The following is an 11,043-nucleotide window of genomic DNA, read 5'->3' on the forward strand; positions in this document are numbered from 1 at the left end:
GTACAGTGTTACCATGCACCCAAACATATTATACTATGTGCCTTTTATACAGTATACTTTAAGGAGGGAGGAAACTTCAAGGTATAAGTCCGTATCTTACATATTTGCATTAATTACTTATAAAGTACCCTTCGTTTAAACATCTATAAGTGCGTTTTTAAAGGTTATTTATGCAATCATTGTTGGTAATACGCTAGGGGGTGGAGCCTCGCCAAGGATGACGGCCAAGGGGGCGGAGCCTGTATATACTAGTCCCAACTTAAGGAAAATGCCACCCGGAAACAGCCAGATCACACGCAAAAACACCGGAAACACAACACACTTGAATCACTCTGAAACCCACGCAGAACACCCGGAAACAGCCAGATCACACGCAAAAACACCGGAAACACAACACACTTGAATCACTCTGAAACCCACGCAGAACACCCGGAAACAGCCAGATCACACGCAAAAACACCGGAAACACAACACACTTGAATCACTCTGAAACCCACGCAGAGCACGCGGAGACAGCCAGATCACACGCAAAAACACCGGAAACACAAATCACAGAGGCAACCACAGGCAGAAACCACAAGCGAACACACACCAAACACGTGTCGGGAAATCACAGGCAACACACAAGGTCCACAAGCGAGAGCACACAAACGCCCAAGAGCACGACGAAAACACAGGGCAAGCGATGTTGTGGGGCGCAGCGGGGTGAGGTCACGACCTTCTCTCAGCAGAGGTCGAGAGAGAGAGAGAGAGAGTACATATTATACATATATATATATATATATATATATATATATATATATATATATATATATATATATATATATATATATATATATATATATATATATATATATATATATATATATATATATATATATATATATATATAGATATATATATAGATATAGATATAGATATAGATATATAGATATAGATATATATATATGCAAGATGGCGCCACTATAAACACTCGCCTGCGCCAGAACGGGCTGGGCCGACCATCAGTACCCACCGGGAAGAAGCCTTGGGCCGACCATCAGACCCCACCGGGAAGAAGCCTACCGGCGCTATAGGCCGCGACGTAAAAAAAAAAAAAAAAAACGGCTGGGGCCTGGCCCATCCTTGGTTGTGCTAGTGGTCTAAGGTATTACAAACTAAAAATTGAGACTAAATTATTCACCGAACATGTATGAGTACCCTCATTACCCTCTGGTGGATCTCCTGCTAGCATTTCAAGAACTTCATATATATTATCACGAGTGTTTACAGCAGGATATTTGATTCAATAGTGTAGGAGTTCACAATCACCACATATTCAGAGAATGGTATTATATACGGTTGACACGTCCTTATAAAGCAATGTTTTGATAGCATAGTGACGTTTTGCTCATTGTTTTGGCAGCGGGTCTTCCTCTTCTTCTTCATTCCTCTTTGTGTTGTGGAGAAAATCTGACCTACGTACGGGTCACGATATCTTACGCCATGCCTGGAGCTGCCGTAAAGTTACGGTGCCGGAAGAATGTCGTAACTGTTTAGTGAATAGCCCAAAGCAGCCGAAGGTTGCCTTAAGACATTTTTTGTGACTTACGAACGTCGTAACTCGTTAGTGAATCCTGGCCCTGCTGCCTCGTACGTGTGTGCATTAGATGCTTTGTGTCACCAACGCCTCTAACACACCGTGTTTATAACAGGACGCGCGGACGAAAGAATTCTAACACTGGCAAACTAACGCTCTGGGAATGTTGTAATACTTACCTCGGCCCCAGCAGGAGGGCTGGCAGGACAACCCGTCTTCGTGCTCCTTACAAGTGAACAGAGCAACGCACGACACCTCGGACAGCAGCTACACTTACACAGGAAATGATTCCTCACTCCATCTGGCCCGCTGCTTCTGCCTGGGCGTGGCAGGGCGGCAGAGTTCCCAGTGATCTCTTTTGTCGCAATAATGGCAGTGTACGAGCACGGCTTTGACGAGAGAGAGAGAGAGAGAATGAAAGTAGGAGTGTCAGGCACTTTTGGAGGAGGGATCGAGAAGATAGGAGTGAGGCGGGAGGTACGGTGTGGCCTTGCTGTGAGTACTTCACCCACGGCCTGACCACAAGCTGGGCAGGCAATCGCCAGCAAGCACCCTCGTGACAGGAACAAGACTCGTTATAATCGGTCTCTAGGTACTGCCGGGACATTCACACACGTCACACCCCATCCCCTTGCTCCTGGGGGGACGTTAATTAAGCTACTACTACTACTATTACTACTAGGCCTATTATTACTACTACTACTACTACTGCTACTACTACTACTACTACTACACACACACACACACACACACACACACACACACACACACACATGCACACACTTGCTGGGTTGCCACACAGGTCCTGCTGTCACTATGCAGTCCCGCGTCTTTCTATGTCATTGACTGGCGATCACGAGGCCAAGAAGTGATCAAGAGAGAGAGAGAGAGAGAGAGAGCATTCCCCCAGCGGCGGGCCGTTGCCCGCTCATCGACATATACATGTATTCAATAGCAATACTATGTAAGATGTAAAAATGAATAAATAAAGAGAGAGAGAGAGAGAGAGAGAGAGAGAGAGAGAGCGGATGTGAGCAAGGCCAACAGTCGCCGCTGGATGCTTGGTGCAACTATCTATAGACTTCTTGGTCCATCTTTTCCTACTTCTCCTCTTATTCTTCTTACTCTCTCCTCCTCCTCCTCCTCCTCCTCCTCTCCTTTCTAATACTCGGACTTAATTTACGTAACCTCCACCACTACTATTACTACTACTTCTACTACTACTACTATGAACTTCTCTCTCTCTCTCTCGATCACACGATGTGTCTTTGTTTGTTTTTTGTATTCTTTGTGTAATAATAATAATAATAATATGATAATAATAATAATAATAATGATAATAATAATAACAATGATAATAATAATGATTCACATTCATACACTGCAGCGCTCGAGCTTGGAAGAGATCACCACCCAGGCTTCCATGACACACTGCGGGGCTTCCTTTTCCCTGTACCACTCCAAAGTACTCGTTCGCTCCATCGCATGCTTCCACCTTCTCAGACCGTCACCTTTCGCTGCACTGTCTATCTCTCTCTTCCACTTTCTCACATCCCATTCTAGACCCTCACTGTTCCTGTCAGTCACCTTCCATTCAAAGAAACGCCTCCCTTCCTCTCTGCTCACCCACCTCACTCGCATACCATTGTCACCAACCATTCTCATGCAGTTCTTAATCCATTTGCTCTCACGCACACTCCACAAGTAAACCTTTCGTGCCAGTCTCGCGTCATTCATTCATTCCAATCTGACTTATGTATCTAAGGGTAGCCTTCCTAAATCTTTCCCTAAAGGTACTCCACCCCATATCACCCCTCAAAGCTTCCACCGCCGCATACCTTGGTGCATTCTAAGCTAACCTACCGATCCCATTTTGCCCTACTTCCAATTTATCCATTTCCAACTCACTCCATGTAATCACCTCCATCCCATACATCACACTCGGCACTGCTACACTCTTCCACACCTCTCTCAGCACATCATACTTACATGCTCTCATTCTTGCCGCACTTCCCAGACGGCCCACCCATTGCTTGACTAGGCTAATCTTCTCATTCTTTGTCCTTTCACATCCGCTCGGACTCATCCATACACCCAGGTACTTGTATGCATCTGTTTGCCCTAGCTCTGTGTCTCCTAGCCTCCAGGTCCTATTTCTCTCATCTTCTGCCCCATTCACAACCATTATCTGACTTTTCTCACTACTATATTTCACTCCAAAATCTCTCCCATACTCATTCACCACATCTAATAGTTCCTGCAGTTCCTCCGCTGACTCACTCATGACTACCACGTCATCTGCATATAGAAGCACACTTACCCTGTCTTCTCCCACTTTTACTCCTGCATTCTTTCTCCTCATCCTGGCTGCCAACTTCTCAGTATACAGACTGAAGAGAGTTGGAGACAGGATGCAGCCCTGCCTAACACCCCTTTCACTCCTCACCCACTCTGTCTCTAATGCTCCTAACCTATACCTGGCTCTTGTATCCACATACATGCTCCTAATGATTCGCACTATCTTATCACTCAAACCTACTTTCTCCAGTACCTTGCACATCACCTCCCTGTTCACTCTATCATACGCTTTCTCAATATCAAGAAACCCAAGATACAACGGACTTCCATTCTTCCTTTTCCTCTCTATCATCTCATTTACCACATACATATATTGTCCTCGATCTGCCCTCTTGTCTGTGCGCAAACCATTCTGCTCCTCACCCAGCACTCTCTCTCTCTCTCTCTCTTTCAATCCACTTTCACAGCCTTGCATTCAACACAGCACAGAAAATCTTTCCCACCGTATTCGCCAGGGCTATCGGCCTATAATTCTTCAGCTCTTTCTTACGCTTATGTCCTCCCTTGTGTATCAGAGTCACTCGATCGATCTGCATTCGTTCCATTCCCGAGGCACTCTCTCTCATTCTCCCATACACAGTTGAACAGCTCACCTCCATTCTTACACAATTCATACGGGATCTCATCCAGCCCTGCAATTCTTCTGCTTCTTCAAACATACCTCGAGACTTCCTCGATCTCTGCTAATTCTCTCATTCAGCTCATCCGCATCCTTCCTCTCAAGCGTTACACATCCCTCCCTCACCTCACCCACCCCTCCAATCTCTTCCCAGAAACCTTTCTATACACTCTTTCATTCTATCTGTGTCCCTCACTATTTACTTTGAGGCACTCCACGTTTTCACTATCAGTCACAGTCTCACCCCACAAGAATTTCTACCATTCACACCCCCCCTTCTACCTATAGGCCTTTTTCTTTCAGAGCCTCGATCAGTCACACTCCTCTCACACCTGACCTTGCATGGCCTCCCTAATCTTCCGTTTAGTGACCCTCTTCATACTCTGACCATGTATTCAGGTATTCATTCTCTGCCTCAATACCTCCTACAAGCCTTATTCAGCCTCTTTCGCTCCTTCCTAGCATCTCCCCGTGCACGGCTTGTACTTTCTCTTCCTTCCATTCGTACTCAAGTAGTCCCCAATCCGTCGAGTTGCGGCGCTCCTTACATTCCCTACAAACTCGATCGCTATATTATTGTTGTACTGGAAGCTTCCCCCGGCGACCATAGGCCTCTAGAAGGCTCCCGGAGAAACGAGCAAGGGGGCGGAGAGCAAGGCGAGCCGTCCGCGCCCCGCGGGGCGCGGCCTGGCGCCAGGCGGGAAGTATTGCCAACTCGCATATATTTTTGCTACATGTTCTTGTATGATCTAAAATACACCGTAACATTCTAGACTGTACTGTTCTGGATATATATAGGAGAAGAGGGCGAGAGAGGCCAGTCCCAGTCAGAGTAAGCTAGTGGTAATTGAAGAGTCAGAGTGAAGTGTACTACTGAGGAAGAATATTAAACTACAGAAGCTGTGCAAAGTGTTTACATATCTCCCTCCCACGGAGTCTCCTGACGGCGACACGGAACCCAAGTAACACGTCCGGCATAACACTGGTGTGAGGAGTGTAGCCATTTGTTTTTTCGCCATGGAGACTCGTTGCCAAGGTGCCCAGAGGGACGACATGTTGACTGAACTTTTGGAAGCCTTGAGACTACAGGGGGAGAAACAAGAAAGAGCACACCAAGAACTCAAAGAACAACAAGAAAAAGCACACCAAGAACTCAAAGAACAACAAGAAAAAGCACACCAAGAACTCAAAGAACAACAAGAAAAAGCACACCAAGAACTCAAAGAACAACAAGAAAGAGCACAGCATCAACAAGAAGGAACACTACAAGAACTCAAAGAACAGCTAGAAGATCGCTTCACAGGATTACAGCTACAGCTAAAAGCAGTTCAAGATGGCAGTGAATCAGTGCGAAGAGAAATGACTGATGTGACCACGAACTTGGGACAACGCCTGATAGAAGTGGAGAAAGAACACACAAATCTTCAACAAGAGATGGAGGTGGTACGGGAGACGACACACAAAGAAATATTAGAAGTAAGTGACAGAGTGAAGGCCCTTGAAGACTGCTTTGCTGGAAACGGACAGCCAGTGCCTGCAGGGGCTAGTTGTACCCAAGATGCTTCTCCTACGCAAGCCCGGGGTAGTTTGAGCCCTGTTTCGCCTGAGTTTATCCCCGCAAGAAGTTCCGCCAGCCCCATGAGTCTGCTGGGTTCGCCTGTTAGAAAGAAGCCTCAGGAGTTTGATGGCAAGGTCTCCTGGGAGGCTTACCGCGCTCAGTTTGAGCTGTTGGCAGCTCGGAACGGATGGGATGACCAAGAGTGTGCGGTACAGCTGGCCACTAGCCTGAAAGGGGCGGCGCTGGAAGTCCTTGCTCAGCTCGACAATGCGACAAAGGGTAGCTACAGCGGGCTGGCACAGGCGCTGGAGCAACGATATGGGACCAAGCACCAGAACGAGCTCTTCAGGGTTAGGTTCAGAACCCGCAACAGGAGGCGCGGCGAGTCTCTTCAGGAACTCACTCAGGACCTTGAGAGCATGGCGCACAAGGCATACCCAGGTGCCACCCCTGACCTGCTGACGGTTTTGCTGCGTGATCAATTCATCGATGCCCTGGACAGCCCTCAGCTGAAGATACAAGTGAACCAAGCTAAGCCAACATCAATGCAGGAAGCTCTGGCACGTGCCATGGAGTTTGAGTCCTTCGTTAGGTCTAGCTTGTCAAGCTTCAGGGACGACTCGACTTCTGGCTTTAGGGCACGAAAGGGCGCTGTCAGCGACACAGACAGGTTCCAAGGAACGTGCTGGTACTGCGAGAAGGGTGGGCACAAGGAGAACGAATGCTATAAGAGGAAGAAGGAATAATTTTATTATGAAGGTGGCGCTAAGAAGAAGCCCAGGGAAGGACCCAAGTGCTGGACCTGTGGAGAAAAGGGGCACTGGAAGAATGAGTGTCGGAAAAATGTGCCCCAAACGAGGGACCACCACTCGGGAAACTAAGAAGGACTGGTTCACGGGGGCAACGACCAGTCTGTCCTGTACATGCCCCGAAGATATCAGTGTGCAGGAGAACCACCATGACAAGCTGCCAAGTGGAGGGCAAGGTTGACGGAGTGTTCTGGCCTGTGGTCGTCGACACAGGCTCGGAACGCACATTGGTGCGGCCTGACGTGGTGAGTCATCGTCGGCTTCCTAAGACGCCGCATCGACTGTGCGGAGTCACAGGACAATACGCAGAGCTCAGAGGCCCAGTGGACGTGAAGTTTGAGCTCGGAGGAATGGAAGAGTTCCTCTCTGTGTACGTGGCCGACATGGATGACCCCTGCATCCTAGGTATGGATTATCTTGTCTCCCACAGGTGCGAGCTGGACTTCCGCGCTAAGCAGCTGACTGTAGGAGGAAGGAGGGTGCCACTGACGACTGTGAACAAGGAAGACCTGCCAGTGACGGTCAAGCGCACCACCATTATTCCTCCGAGGTCGGAGATGCTGTTACCCTGTCAAATTACGGGTGCCCCCCCGGCTAGCCTGTGTGTGGTAGAGAGTGGAAGTCGATGCCCGGTAGAAAACGGGGTGATTGTAGGCAGTACTTTGGTAGACCCTGCTGCAGCGGAAGTGCCTGTCGTTGTGGCCAATGTCTCCTTCAGCCCAAAGAAAATAAAACAAGGGACCATGGTGGGGTTGTGCCAAGAGATCGACCAGAAACCAAGAACCTGTGTCTGCAGGAGAACCCTGACGAAGCCCCAGGAGGAGCTGCCTGACTACCTGCGCGACCTGTTTGACAGGAGCTCCAAGTGTCTAGAGGAACCCCAAGTGGAACAGCTCAGGGAGCTTCTAGTGAGGAATGCAGATGTGTTTTCCACAGGAGACCTGGACTTGAGGTGTACGGACCTGGTAGAGCACCACATCGACACAGGTAGCCACCGCCCAGTGAAGCAAGCTCCTCGAAGGATGGCACCTGCCCGTCGCAAGGAGATGGATGAGGTGATGGATGATCTCCGGCAACAGGGCTTAATCGATCGGTCCAGCAGCCCGTGGGCGTCTGCTGAAGTGCTCGTCAGGAAAAAGGACGGTTCCCTCAGGTGCTGCGTGGACTACCGAGCCCTCAACGATCTCACCATCAAGGATTCATACCCACTCCCACGGATCGACGACACGCTCGACGCTTTGGTGGGCTCCAAGTGGTTTTCAACACTGGATATGAAGTCTGGGTATCACCAAGTCAAAATGGCGGAACAGGACAAAGAGAAAACAGCCTTCTCCTACGGTCAAGGCCTGTGGCAGTTTAAGGTCATGCCCTTTGGCCTGTGCAACGCGCCGGCCACGTTCGAGCGGCTGATGGAGAGGGTGCTGGAGGGACTTCACTGGAAGACGGCACTCATCTACCTCGACGACGTGATTGTTTTTGGCCAGACCTTCGAGCAGGAGATGGAAAGGCTATCAGAGGTTTTCGCCCGGTTTAGAGCTGCACACCTTAAGCTCAGCCCGAAGAAATGCTGTCTGTTCCAAAAGGAGGTCCAATACTTGGGACACTCTTCGGATAGACAACGGGGTGTTGCAGCGACGCTGGGTCTCTCATGATGGTCTTGACCACTACTGGTCCACGGTGCTACCTGTGAAGTCCCGGGAAGGCGTCTTGAAAGAAATGCACGACAGCATCACCAGCGGACACCTTGGGGTAAAGAAGACACTGAGTCGCCTGCGCCAAAGGTTCTATTGGGTTGGCATGAGGAAGGACGTGGAAGAATGGTGTCACGCGTGTGAGGTGTGCTGTGCAAAGAAGGGCCCCAAGAAGCGTCACCGTGCCCCATTGCAACTATACCAGGTTGGAGCCCCCATGGAACGGGTGGCAGTGGATATAGCAGGACCCTTGCCTCTGACGACGAACGGAAATAGGTACATCTGCGTCACAATGGATTACTTCACCAAGTGGCCGGAAGCCTACGCCATCCCTGACCAGGAAGCCACTACCATCGCCAAGGTTTTGGTGGAGGAGTTCTTCTGTCGCTTCGGTGTGCCTAACGAGCTCCATTCCGACCAGGGAAGGAATTTTGAATCAACAGTCCTTGCTGAGTGCTGCAAGCTCCTGGGTATCAAGAAGACCCGGATCACCCCTCTGCACCCACAGTCAGATGGAATGGTGGAGAGGTTTAATTGGACGTTGGGCCAGGAGTTGGCCAAGCAGTGCAACAATGATCAGTCTTCATGGGATCAGAAGCTGCCTGCGCTTCTCATGGCCTACAGGTCTGCCGCCCACGAGACTTTTTTTTTTTTTTTTTTTTTACGTTGATTGCCTATTGCGCCGGTAGGCATCTTCCCGGTGGGGCCTGATGGTCGGCCCAAGGCTTCTTCCAGGTGGGGCCTGATGGTCGGCCCAGCCCGTTCTGGCGCAGGCGAGTGTTTATAGTGGCGCCATCTTGCATTGGCTCATGCTGCCCCCCGGAACTCGTTCTTGATTCGCTTGGACGGCTTCCTCTAGAGTCCGGGTTGATGGGTGGTCTTCAGGACAGCATGTGGGTAGTTTTAAGCCACTCGGCGGTGACCGAAAAATCCGAGTGGTAGCGTGGGGATTCGAACCCGCGTCGTCCATCACGCGGTGAATGTGGGCCCAGTACTCTACCACCTACGCCACCGCCTACCCTTATTCACCGGCAAAGCTGATGTTTGGATGTGAGCTGCGATTGCCGGTGGACCTACTGACAGGAAGGCCTCCTGGGGAAAGCCTTCCAAGGGACGCCTCCAGTTTTGCCCGTCAACTAGAGGAACGGCTGGAAGAGGTGCACCATCAAGTCCGAGGTGCCTTGAAGTTCTCCGGGGAGGCCATGAAGCGCGGTTACAATATGAGGGCAAGCCACGTTGACTTCAAGGAAGGAGACCGAGTCTGGCTTTACAACCCGCAGAGGAAGAAAGGACAGTCTCCGAAGTTACAGAGCCACTGGGAAGGCCCTTACACTGTGCTAGAACGCCTCTCCGACGTGACTTACCGAATCCGGAGAACGGAAAAGACCAAGCCGAAAGTTGTCCACGTCAACCGCCTATGGAGGTGCCACGGTCCGGGAAACTACACCTGGAACAACTACAGACACCCAGCAGCCGACGAAAACGCAAGGGACGTCCAGGACCGAGAGGAGGTCGACGACGACATAAGCCTTCTGGACCTTTCAGCCGAGGCAGATAACCTCCCGGCTTCGGCAGATGTTCCAGGGACACCCCAAGAAGCGGACGACGACGAGGCGCACCAGGAGACAGACGTGCAGGAGGTACCGAGCAGAAGACAGAGACAACGCAGGCGTCCACAGCGATACGATGATTATTATGTTTTTGATTAATTCTCTTACGTTAGTATATAGTTAACTGCCCTTTGACGTTAAGTTGAAGACCATATGACCTTTGCTGGAGCGAGTGCGGAAAATTGAATTAGGATCGCTGAAAACACATTATTATATACAGTTATCCACCCCCAGTGGACTTCCCTTCTTTGACTAAGACTTTTATACAGTTTATGTGAAACACCCCCTAAAACTTATAACTTCCAGGCCATCCTGATGCCCTTGGTGGGTGGTGAGGTCAAAGGCCCCATCTCGTGGATGAAATTCACTGTAAGGTGAGAAGAGGTGGATGTCTAGCGGACATCTTCTCAAAGCTAGCACAAGGCGTACACTGACCAATGATTAGTCAAGGCTGGGTATTGTTGGAAAGAAAACCACATGCTTACCCTGCTTCACCACAAACAAGTTAAATTTGACGGCGCACTATGTCAAAAAATGCCCTGTCCACTGTTATCGACACCCACGGCACCAGCTGTGACCCACTATTGTCCACACCTGCGCTCTAAGGGCTAAAGATTGTGGCTGTCCGAGAGGGTTCAGGAGGATGGAGATCAACAAACTCCTCAAAATGACCAACAATAATACTGTATGCAAAAAATTAAAGCCTGTCAGAAAGTTGTGTGTGACAAGAACTAACATTTTTGGCGGCTGTGGAACACTGGGAGGGTGTAGGGTTATTATGTGCCCCACTACTACTACTACCACTACTACTACTACTAC

This window comes from Eriocheir sinensis, unplaced genomic scaffold, assembly GCF_024679095.1.
Source record: "Eriocheir sinensis breed Jianghai 21 unplaced genomic scaffold, ASM2467909v1 Scaffold21, whole genome shotgun sequence".
Lineage (NCBI taxonomy): Eukaryota > Metazoa > Arthropoda > Malacostraca > Decapoda > Varunidae > Eriocheir > Eriocheir sinensis.